Source organism: Stenella coeruleoalba (assembly GCF_951394435.1).
Source record: "Stenella coeruleoalba genome assembly, chromosome: 1".
Taxonomy (NCBI): domain Eukaryota; kingdom Metazoa; phylum Chordata; class Mammalia; order Artiodactyla; family Delphinidae; genus Stenella; species Stenella coeruleoalba.
Window position 1 is genome coordinate 78468489 of NC_137169.1, and position 12940 is coordinate 78481428.

The following is a 12940-nucleotide window of genomic DNA, read 5'->3' on the forward strand; positions in this document are numbered from 1 at the left end:
GATGGAGTTGCCATCAAGGGGGAAAAGCTGCAAGAGCAACAGGGCTTTGCCAGGGATGGGAGAGGTGGAGATAAGGGAATGGAACTGGAGTTAGTGTGGCACGTAGTGAGTTTCATGTGTCTACTGGATGTCCAGATGGAGATACCGAGTAGGCAGTTGGGTCTGCCATTTAAAGCACTATGCTCACAGGGGAGTGAGTTAGGGGAGAGAACTGCATCGAAGACTAAGCATTGGGCACACCAAAGTCAGAGGTCGGGCGAAGATGAGGTAACAGACAAGTAGTTAAAGAAGGAACAGCATGGAAAACAGGAGGAAAACCTAAAGGCTGTGACATCCTGAAAGCCAAGTAGAGAATGGTCACTTTATGCCAAATGCTGAAGATAGAGCAGGTAAGGTGAGGGCTGAGAATTGACCATTAGATTTAGCCACGTAGATGAATAATATATGTGGGTTTCTTTCCTGTAGAATTCACACTTGATGCTCAGGAATTACTGAATTTTTAAAATTCATTTTTGTAAGGGGACACTCACTATGTTACTGATATGATTACTATTATCACTTGGAATTGGCCCTTGTTTCCTTGAGTGGTATATGATTGTACTGTCTAAAGGTGATGCCATTCTCCATCTGCCAGAAAAATGTGGAACAAAGCACTGTTAGCCATATATACCCACCTGATAGCTGTTGGAAAACAGTGTTAGCAATCAGATTTGAATCAAAGTAGAATATGTTTGGTATTCTTAAAGTCATGGGTTAACAAATAGAGTAGAATTTGTTCTGTAATTAATTCTGGAGAAGATATTAAACTTCTCCTGAGAGGGAGGAAGACAGATTGTTTCAGGAAGAACCAGATAAATGAAAGAAATAAAAAACTCTGAGTTTGCAACTAACTTTACCAATATTCTTTACCTAAGGATTATGTTATGTGATATTTTTGAGAGGTAAAATTTTATAGACAATGAGGCCATTAAAATGACTTTTGGTAATAAGTATTTTTAATAAAAGTAATGCAAATAGATTTCTGCAAAAGGATACAGAGGCAAATATATAACATAATATAAAAGTTTATATATTTTTAATTAGGATACCAGAATTTCTTTTTTAAAAATTTTTTTAAAAATTTTTATTGGAGTATAGTTGCTTTACAATGTTGTCTTAGTTTCTACTGTACAGCAAAGTGAATCAGCTATACGTATACATATATCCCCTCTTTTTTGGATTTCCTTCCCATTTAGGTCACCACAGAGTGTTGAGTTCCCTGTGATATACAGTAGGTTCTCATTAGTTTTCAATTTTATACAGAGTATCAATAGTGTATATATGTCAATCCCAATCTACCAATTCATCTTAGCCCCCCCTCACCTTGGTATAGGATACCAGAATCTCTTGATTGAATGTGAAATGCCATGTTTCCAAAGACATTATTAGGTAAGCTAAAATCTTACATAATGGTTGGAAATTAGAGCTGGAAGAAATATAAAGATAACCATTTATATTTCTAAAATAGAAAAAAAAATTAAATATAAGTATAATTATCCTAATTGATCTTTAGGGGAAAAAACTATAAACTCAGCAGTTTATTCAGAAGTGGCTTCTTCAGCTTGAAATGGTCACAAATCATGTGGAAACCACAATGATAGTGAAAGAGAAATTGTGTCATCACTGTAATACACAACTTTAAGAGATGCTGAAATTTGTGAAAGAATACAAAATTGTTTTTCAATTAAGCAAGCACAAGGTTCATCAACCCTCTGTTTAGTTTTGGCGTTTTTAAGTCAACTTCTCCTTTACTTCCTCCTTGCATCAAAAATAATTCCAAGGATTAAATCTGTGATGGATATTGGCTTTGAGCCTTGTGATATGTAAAAACAATAAAGTCTATGTTTATGTGTATTATACATCTGTGTGTGTATTATACGTATGTCTGCATACATTTATATGTATTATATATGTACGTACATATAAGGGCATGTACATACACGAGCACATACACACACTTACCCAAAAGAGGTTAAGTACATTGAGTAGAGTTATAATGCTGAAAGTCTGTTTCATCTTGACTGTTTGTTTCTCTGACAGTCCGTCTTAACTAGGCTGTACCAGTATTAGGAAGCAGTAGATAATACTTAAGTTTCTTAGATTCCTCAGTTTGTCTTTATTTTCCCTATTAAGAGAATGATGCCAATGAAACAACTCAGCCAAGGACTCGGAGAATCTCATGATTAAGTGCCCAGGCCTTTGCTTTTTCAAGGTGAGCCATAGATAAAGGAAGGAACAGTGAGCCTCTACCTCAGTGGTTCTCAAAGTGTGACTCATGGAACACCAGTCACCTAAACATTTTCAGGGGGTCCACAAGATCAAAACTAATTTTTAATGCTAAGATATTTTTTTGCCTTTTTCACTGATGGTACAAAAGCAATGGTGGGTAAGTCATCTTAGCATGAATCATAATAGAGGCACCAAATTCTACTGTACAGTATTCTTCATTGGCACACTTTTACAACTTAAAGGAAGAAAAAAGCCAGTTTCATCTAATGTCCTCATTGAATCAGTAAAAATTATTATTTTAATAGCTCTCGACCTTTGACTACGTATTGTAATAATATACAGTGTGATGAAAGGGAAGAATACATAAAGCACTTCTGCTGAATTCAAAGTACAGTGGGTGTCTCAAGGGAAATCCTTATTGGAGTTGAATTAGCCACTTTATCATAACGTACCATTTTTAATTGAATAAAACAACTGATTATTCAGACTTGACTATGTGGAAGATACTTTCTCAAAATGATTGAAGCGAACTTGACATCTCAAGGCAAACAACTGATAATATTTGCTGCCACAAATAAAATTCAAACTTTCAAGTGATGAATAGAATTTTGGAAAATTTGTTTCCACCACCATGAGTTGGATAGCCTCCAATTACTTAAAAAATTTTCTGATGAAAGCAGTAGTGATATTAATGAATGTGATTTTTAGGTATGATTTGTAACATTTGGAAGATCTCCATAACTAAGTGATCCAGTATTTTCCAGATGACCAACACATGTTTTTACCAAATCGTGTACAGATAAAAGATCCATTCAAAGTGAAAGATAGACGAATGAGTTGTTTTTTTTTTTTAACATCTTTATTGGAGTATCATTGCTTTACAATGTTCTGTTAGCTTCTGCTGTATAACAGTGAATCAGCCATATGTATACATATATCCCCATATCCCCTCCCTCTTGCATCTCCCTCCCACTCTCCCTATCCCACCCCTCTAGGTGGTCACAAAGCACCGAACTGATCTCCCTGTGCTATGCAGCTGCTTCCCACTAGCTATTTGTTTTACATTTGGTAGTGTATATGTGTCAATGCTACTCTCTCACTTCATCCCAGCTTACCCTTCCCTCTCCCTGTGTCCTCAAGTCCATTTTCTAGGTCTCCGTCTTTCTTACTGTCCTGCCCCTAGGTTCAAGAGAACCATTTTTTTTTTTTTAGATTCCATATATAGGTGTTAGCATATGGTATTTGTTTTTCTGACTTACTTCACCCTGTATGACAGACTCTAGGTCCTTCCACCTCACTGCAAATAGTTCAATTTCGGTTTTTTTTATGGCTAAGTAATATTCCATGTATATATGTGACACATCTTCTTTATCCATTCATCTGTCGAGGGACACTTAGGTTGCTTCCATATCCTGGCTACTGTAAATAGAGCTGCAATGAACATTGTGGTACATGATTCCTTTTGAATTATGGTTTTCTCAGAGTATATACCCAGTAGTGGGATTGCTGGGTCGTATGGTAGTTCTATTTTTAGTTTTTTAAGGAACCTCTATACTGTTCTCCATAGTGGCTGTATCAATTAACATTCCCACCAACAGTGCCAGAGTGTTCCCTTTTCTCCACACCCTCTCCAGCATTTATTGTTTGTAGACTTTTTTTTTTTTTTTTTTTGCGGTACGCGGGCCTCTCACTGTTGTGGGCTCTCCCGTTGCAGAGCACAGGCTCCGGACGCACAGGCTCAGCGGCCATGGCTCACGGGCCTAGCCGCTCCACGGCATGTGGGATCTTCCCGGACCGGGACACGAACCATGTCCCCTGCATCGGGAGGCAGACTCTCAACCACTGCGCCACCAGGGAAGCCCCCTGATTGTAGATTTTTTGATGATGGCCATACTGATTGGTGTGAGGTGATACCTCATTGTAGTTTTGATTTGCATTTCTCTAATGATTAGTGATGTTGAACATCCTTTCATATGTTTGTTGGCAATCTGTATATCTTCTTTGGAGAAATGTCTATTTAGGTCTTCTGCCCATTTTTGGATTGGGTTATTTGTTTTTTTTATATTGAGCTGCATGAGCTGCTTGTATATTTTGGAGATTAATCCTTTGGCAGTTGCTTCATTTGCAAATATTTTCTCACATTCTGAAGGTTGTCTTTCCATCTTGTTTATGGTTTCCTTTGCTGTGCAAAGGCTTTTAAGTTTCATTAGGTACCATTTGTTTATTTTTGTTGTTATTTCCATTACTCTAGGAGGTGGGTAAAAGGGATTTTGCTGTGACTTATGTAATAAAGTGTTCTGCCTATGTTTTCCTCTAAGAGTTTGATAGTGTCTGGCCTTACATTTAGGTCTTTATCCATTTTGAGTTTATTTTTGTATACTGTGTTAGGGAGTGTTCTAATTTCATTCTTTTACAGGTAGCTGTCCAGTTTTCCCAGCACCACTTATTGAAGAGGCTGTCTTTTCTCCATTGTATATTCTTGCATCGTTTATCGAAGATACGGTGACCATATGTGTGTGGGTTTATCTGGGCTTTCTATCCTGTTCCATTGATCTATATTTCTGTTTTTGTGCCAGTACCATACTGTCTTGATTACTGTAGCTTTGTAGTATAGTCTGAAGTCTGGGAGCCTGATTCCTCCAGCTCCGTTTTTCTTTCTCAAGATTGCTTTGGCTATTCGGGGTCTTTTGTGTTTCCATACAAATTGTGCAATTTTTTGTTCTAGTTCTGTGAAGAATGCCATTGGTAGTTTGATAGAGATTGCATTGAATATGTAGATTGTTTTGTGTAGTATAATCATTTTCACAATATTGAGTCTTCCAATCCAAGAACATGGTATATCTCTCCATTTGTTTGTGTCGTTTCTAATTTCTTTCATCACTGTCTTATAGTTTTCTGTATACAGGTAGTTTGTCTCCTTAGGTAGGTTTATTCCTAGGTATTTTATTCTTTTTGTTGCAGTGGTAAATGGGAGTGTTTCCTTAATTTCTCTTTCAAATTTTTCATCATTAGTGTATAGGAATGCAAGACATTTCTGTGCATTAATTTAGTATGCTGCTACTTTACCAAATACATTGATTAGCTCTAGTATTTTTCTGGTAGCATCTTTAGCATTCTCTATGTATAGTATCATGTCATCTGCAAACAATGACAATTTTACTTCCTCTTTTCTGATTTGGATTCCTTTTATTTCTCTTTCTCCTTTGATTGCTGTGGCTAAAACTTCCAGAAATATTTTGAATAACAGCGGTGAGAGTGGGCAACCTTGTCTTTTCCTTGATCTTAGAGGAAATGGTTTCAGTTTTTCACCATTGAGGACGATGTTGGCTGTGGGTTTCTCATATATAGTCTTTATTATGTTGAGGTAAGTTCCCTCTATGCCTACTTTCTGGAGGGTTTTTATCATAAATGGCTGTTGAACTTTGTCAAAAGCTTTTTCTGCATCTATTCAGATTATCATACGGTTTCTATCCTTCAATTTGTTAATATGGTGTATCTCATTGATTGACTTGCATATCTTGAAGAAACCTTGCATTCCTGGGATAAACCCCACTTGATCATGGTGTAGGATCCTTTTAATGTGCTGTTGGATTCTGTTTTCTAGTATTTTGTGGAGGATTTTTACATCTATGTTCATCAGTGATATTGGCCTGTAATTTTCTTTTTTTGTGACATCTTAGTCTGGTTTTGATATCAGGGTGATGGTGACCTCATAGAATGAGTTTGGGAATGTTCCTCCCTCTGCTATATTTTGCACGAGTTTGAGAAGGATAGGTGTTAGCTCCTCTCTAAATGTTTGATAGAATTCGCCTGTGAATCTGTCTGCTCCTGGGCTTTTGTTTGTTGGAAGATTTTTAATCACAGTTTCAACTTCAGTGCTTGTGATTTGTCTGTTTATATTTTCTATATCTTCTTGGTTCAGTCTTGGAAGGTTTTGATTTTCTAAGAATTTGTCCATTTCTTCCACGTTGTCCATTTTATTGGCATATAGTTGCTTATAGTAATATCTCATGATCCTTTGTATTTCTGCAGTGTCAATTTTTACTTCTTTTTCATTTCTAATTCTGTTGATTTGAGTTTTCTTGCTTTTATTTCTTGGTAAGTCTGGCTAATGGTTTATCAATTTTGTTTAACTTCTCAAAGAACCAGCTTTTAGTTTTACAGATCTTTGCTATTGCTTCCTTCATTTCTGTTTCATTTATTTCTGATCTGATCTTTATGATTTCTTTCCTTCTGCTAACTACGGGTTTTTTCTGTTCTTCTTTCTCTGATTGCTTTAGGTGTAAGGTTAGGTTGTTGATTTGAGATGTTTCTTGTTTCTTGAGGTAGGATTGTTTTGCTCTAAACTTCCCTCCTAGAACTGCTTTTGCTGCATCGCATAGGTTTTGGGTCATCGTGTTTTCATTGTCATTTGTTTTGAGGTGTTTTTTGATTTCCTCTTTAATTTCTTCAGTGATCTCTTGGTTATTTAGTAGCATATTGTTTAGCCTCCATGTGTTTGTATTTTTTACAGTTTTTTCCTGTAATTGATATCTAGTCTCACAGCGTTGTGGTCAGAAAAGATACTTGATACCATTTCAATTTTCTTCAATTTACCAAAGCTTGATTTGTGACTCAAGATATGATCTATCCTGGAGAATGTTCCATGAGCACTTGAGAAGAAAGTTTATTCTGTTGTTTTTGGATGGAATGTCCTATAAATATCAATTAAGTCCATCTTGTTTAATGTATCATTTAAAGCTTGTGTTTCCTTATTTATTTCCATTTTGGATGATCTGTCCATTGGTGAAAGTGGGGTGTTAAAGTCCCCTATTATGATTGTGTTACTGTCGATTTCCCCTTTTATGGCTGTTAGCATTTGCCTTATGTATTGTGGTGCTCCTATGTTGGTTGCATAAATATTTACCATTGTTCTATCTTCTTCTGGTTTGATCCCTTGATCATTATGTAGTGTCCTTGTCTCTTGTAATAGTCTTTATCTTAAAGTATATTTTGTCTGATACGAGAATTGCTACTCCAGCTTTCTTCTGATTTCCATTTGCATGGAATATCTTTTTCCATCCCATCACTTTCAGTCTGTATGTGTCCCTAGGTCTGAAGTGGGTCTCTTGTAGACAGCATATATATGGGTCTTGTTTGGTATCCATTCAGCCAGTCTGTGTCATGTGGTTGCAGCATTTAATCCATTCACGTTTAAGGTAATTATCAATTTGTATGTTCCTATTACCATTTTCTTAATTGTTTTGAGTTTGTTTTTGTATGTCTCTTCCTTCTCTTGTGTTTCCCGCTTAGAGAAGTTCCTTTAGCATTTGTTGTAAAGCTGGTTTGGTGGTGCTGAATTCTCTTAGCTTTTGCTTGTCTGTAAAGGTTTTAATTTCTCCATCGAATCTGAATGAGATCCTTGCTGGGTAGAGTAATCTTGGTTGTATGTTTTTCCCTTTCATCACTTTAAATATGTCCTGCCACTCCCTTCTAGCTTGCGGAGTTTCTGCTGAAAGATCAGCTGTTAACCTTATGGGGTTTCCCCTGTATGTTATTTGTTGCTTTTCCTTTGCTGCTTTTAATATTTTTTCTTTTACTTAAGTTTTGATAGTTTGATTAATATGTGTCTTGTTATATTTCTCTTTGTGTTTATCCTGTATGGGACTCTCTGCCCTTCTTGGGCTTGATTGACTATTTCCTTTCCCATGTTAGGGAAGTTTTCAACCATAATCTCTTCAAATATTTTCTCAAATATCTTCAAATATTTTCTTCAAATATTTTGTTTCTTTTTCTCTTCTTCTTCTGGGACCCCTATAATTTGAATGTTGGTGCATTTAATGTTGTCCCAGAGTTCTGAGACTGTTCTCAATTCTTTTCATTCTTTTTTCTTTATTCTGCTCTGCAGTAGTTATTTCCATTATTTTATCTTCCAGGTCACTTATCCGTTCTTCTGCCTCAGTTATTCTGGTATTGATCCCATCTAGAGTATTTTTAATTTCATTTATTGTGTTGTTCGTTGTTGCTTGTTTCCTCTTTAGCTCTTCTAAGTCCTTGTTAAATGTTTCTTGCATTTTGTCTATTCTATTTCCAAGAATTTGGATCATCTTTACTACCATTATTCTGAATTCTTTTTCAGGTAGACTGCCTATTTCCTCTTTATTTGTTTGGTCTGGTGGGTTTTTACCTTGCTCCTTCGTCTGCTGCATATTTCTCTGTTTTCTCATTTTGTTTAATTTCCTGTGTTTGGGGTCTCCTTTTCGCAGGCTGCAGGTTCCTAGTTTCCGTTGTTTTTGGTGTCTGCCCCCCAGTGGCTGAGGTTGGTTCAGTGGCTTGTGTAGACTTCCTGGTAGAGGGGACTGGTGCCTCTGTTCTAGTGGGTGGGGCTGGATCTTGTCTTTCTTGTGAGCAGGGCCGCATCCGGTGGTGTGTTTCGGGGTGTCTGTGAACTGAGTATGGCTTTAGGCAGCCTCTCTGCTAATGGGCAGGGTTGTGCTCCTGTCTTGCTAGTTGATTGGCGTGGGGCGTCCAGCACTGGAGCTTGCTGGCAGTTGGGTGGAGCTGGGTCTTAGCATTGAGATGGAGATCTGTGGAGAGCTCTCGCTGATTTATATTACGTGGCGCTGGGAGGTCACTGGTGGTCCAATGTCATTAACTCAGCTCTCCCACCTCAAGAGGCTCAGGCCTGACACCAGGTCAGAGCACCAAGACCCTGTCAGCCACACGGCTCAGAAAAAAGGGAGAAAAAAAGAATGAAAAAGAGAATAATAATAGATGAAAAAAATATTTAAATAAATAATAAAAAAAAGAAGAGAGCAACCAAACCAATAAACAAATCCACCAATGATAACAAGTGCTAAAATCTATACTGAGATAAACATAAAAATTAGAAACAAATAAGTCGCAGACAGCAAACCCCAAGTCTACAGTTGCTCCCAAAGTCCACCTCCTCAATTTGGGATGATTCGTTGTCTATTCAGGTATTCCACAGATGCAGGGTACATGAAGCTGATTGTGGAGATTTAATCCGCTGCTCCTGAGGCTGCTGGGAGAGATTTCCCTTTCTCTTCTTTTTCGCACAGCTCCTGGGGCTCAGCTTTGGATTTGGCCCCACCTCTGCGTGTAGGTCGCCTGAGGGCATCTGTTCTTCGCTCAGACAGGACGGAGTTAAAGGAGCCGCTGATTCGGGGGCTCTGGCTCACTCAGACCAGGGGGGAGGGAGGGGCACGGATTGCGGGGCGAGCCTGCGGCGGCAGAGGCCACTGTGACGTTGCACCAGCCTGAGGCGCGCCGTGCGTTCTCCCGGGGAAGTTGTCCCTGGATCACGGGACCCTGCAGTGGCGGGCTGCACAGGCTCCCAGGAGGGGAGGTGTGGATAGTGATCTGTGCTCGCACACAGGCTTCTTGGTGGCGGCAGCAGCAGCCTTAGCATCTCATGCTCGTCTGTGGGGTCGCGGCTGCTAGCGGCGGCTCGCACCCGTTTCTGTTGCGCCTTCAAGTGGCGCTTTTAATCCCCTCTCCTCGCGAACCCGGAAACAATGGTCTCTTGCCTCTTCTGTAAGTCCAGACTTTCTCCCGGACTCCCTCCCTGCTAGCTGTAGTGCACTAGCCCCCTGCAGGCTGTGTTTACGCTGCCAACCCCAGCCCTCTCCCTGCGCTCCAACCGAAGCCCGAGCCTCAGCTCCCAGCCCCGCCCGCCCTGGCGGGTGAGCAGACAAGCCTCTCAGGCTGGTGAGTGCCGGTCGGCACCGATCCTCTGTGCGGGAATGTCTTCGCTTTGCCCTCCGCACCCCTGTTGCTGTGCTCTCCTCCGTGGCTCCGAAGCTGTCCCCCTCCGCCACCCGCAGTCTCCGCCCGCGAAGGAGCTTCCTAGTGTGTGGAAACCTTTCCTCCTTCACAGCTCCTTCCCACTGGTGCAGGTCCTGTCCCTATTCTTTTGTCTCTGTTTTTCCTTTTTTCTTTTTCCGTACCCAGGTACTTGTGGAGTTTCTTGCCTTTTGGGAAGTCTGAGGTCTTCTGCCAGCGTTCAGTAGGTGTTCTATAGGAGTGGTTCCACATGTAGATGTATTTTTGATGTAGTTGTGGGGGGGAAGGTGATCTCCATGTCTTACTTCTCCACCATCTTGAAGGTCCTCCCTGACGAATGAGTTTTAACATCAAGGAGTTTGAAAAGTTCATTGATATAGTTTTCAGATTCCGTATTGCAACTAACCAAGTTAGTTTGATATATTATCAAAAGTTAATATCCCCAATTATATAAAAAGTCTGTTAAGAAAGTCCTCCTTTTGCTAACTGCACATATATTTGATTCATAAATTTCAATCAAAACAACATATCTCGGGCTTCCCTGGTGACGCAGTGGTTGAGAGTCCACCTGCTGATACAGAGGACACGGGTTCGTGCCTCGGTCCGGGAAGATCCCACATGCCGCGGAGCGGCTGGGCCCGTGAGCCATGGCCGCTGAGCCTGCGCGTCCGGATCCTGTGCTGCACAACGGGAGAAGCCACAACAGTGAGAGGCCTGCGTACAGCAAAAAAAAAAAAAAAAAAAAAAATCTCAGCAGATTGAATAAGCAGATATGAGAATCCAGCTATATTCTATTAAGCCAGCTTTTAAAGAGATTTACAAAAATATAAAACAATGCTATTATTCTCATTAATTGTTTTTGTGTTGGAGAATATAGTTATTTTTTATAATAACAATTTATGTTAACTTGTAATGGTTTTGTTATTTTTAAGTGAGTTAATATATATTTTTGAAATTTCTTGGTTTTAATTTCTCATGTGGCCAGTATTGATAGGTATCACCCACCTAAAAAGTGCTCTTTGAGGTCCTCCTCACTACATTTTAGAACACGAAAGGATCCTGAGGTCAAAAAGTTTGAGAACACAGCTCTCAATAAAATACACATTGGTATATTTTATTCCTGAAATTGTTCCTTGCTTCAAAGAACAAGCCCAATTCCCTCCAAGATGTACAGGAAGTTATCATGAAGGAGACAATAACTAAATCTATCAAAGGATGCAGACTACAGCACAGGCACCATACTTGTTAGTGCTGTCACTGTAGCTGGCTAGGGTGCCCCCCAATCTGACTGAGTGAGCATTGCTCCACGAACAAGCATCCGAATTCACCCATCAATTTAACAGACAGTTGTTCAGGGCCTCTTGTTTTCCAGGCACTGTGGTAAGTGGTAGAGGTGCAAAATAGAACAAGACAGTAGCTTTTAGGCAGAATGTGGAAGTTAAGATGAGTTCGTGCCTGTCTGTGACCGCCACTGGATAGCTGTGACGAGAAAACATTTGGGGCCATGAGATTATAATGATCCATTGAGAAGAAAAAGGTCGTGAAAGGTCAGGAAAATCAAACTTTGGACTAGTCTGAAATGCTAATAACACTAGGAATAAGTGAAGTTTTTCATTTAGCTTGGGTGGCTTGCCTGCAACATATGTTTTGAGAACACACATATGCATAACATATAGGTTTTCCCCCTTCAAGAAACTTCCAGCCCAGTGGTGGTAACAAAGTAGAGTTAAGAAAGTTGTGTTTTGGGACTTTTCATGGTGGTCCAGTGGGTAGGACTCTGCACTCCCAATGCAGGGGACCCTGGTTCCATCCCTGGTTGGAGAACTAGATCCCGCGTGCATGCTGCAACTAAGAGTTTGCGTGCCACAACTAAGAAGTCCTCATGCCACAACAACGAAAAGCCCGAGTGCCACAACTAAGACCTGGCGCAGCCAAAAATAAATAAACATTAAAAAAAAAAAGAAGAAAAGGAAAGTTGTGTTTCAATAAAATGAGGCAATCATATCAAATGCTGCAAAGATGTCGAGTAGGTAGGTCATAGGTGAAAGCAGCATGAAGCGGTTGAATTTTCAACGTCATGTTAAGGAAGACTGCTTAAGAAAAAGTCAGATAAAGCAGTGAGATGGAATGGAACACATTATAATAGTTTCCAAAGATAAACAGCAGTGAACTCAAAGAAGAGGCTCTGGTTTTCTTTAGGCTGTTTATTGTACAGCCTTTAATTCACTATTAGGGAAGAGAAGATCCAGGAAACAAAAAGGCTTGGAAGAATGAGCACCAATGTAGCTTTTCCCTGCCTTTAATCAGACTAAATAACAAGGGCAGGTGGAAAGAGCAAGATTATTGGATCCAAAGATGGCAAAAGGGAGAGAAACTGTCTTTTTGGCCCTCACTGGCCACCCTTATTCCTTGCCATGAGATAAGGAAAGAATATTCCTTCTCCCTGTAGCTGGATGGTTACCTTCAGGTCTTAGATCATAATACAGGCAGTGGGACTGAGCGATAAGAAAGGACAATGCAGGCTAAGAAAAGGATGTGTCTCTTTTCCCCTTTTCCCAGAGCCTCAGTGCGCCCTATTCATTTATCCTCTGTCATTTAGATAGAGTTAGGTGTTTCCAGAGAAAACTGTCAGAGGATAAGTTTGAGGTTCACAGTGAAATTTAGGAAATAGAGAAAAAAATCAAGTCAAAAGCACAGGAACCAAAAAAAGAGGGAGGGCAAAAAAAAAAAATTGAAGTTCTCCCCAACACCTCCTCCCCACAATGAGATTGTCCCTTTTACAAGAAGAGGACCAGTGGCAAAGTCGTTTGCCTTCCCCAGGGAGCAAGCAAAAGGCTTTACAAACAGGGCTTAGTAAATAATTAATACAAACCAATGCTGAGGATAC

General features: G+C 39.7%; 1 protein-coding gene across 1 annotated transcript in view; it reads left to right on the forward strand.

The window, feature by feature from the left end:
* The window catches only part of LRRC8C (leucine rich repeat containing 8 VRAC subunit C), a 92433-nt gene that overhangs the window by 45110 nt on the left and 34383 nt on the right, over positions 1–12940 (forward strand). The window lies entirely within an intron of this gene.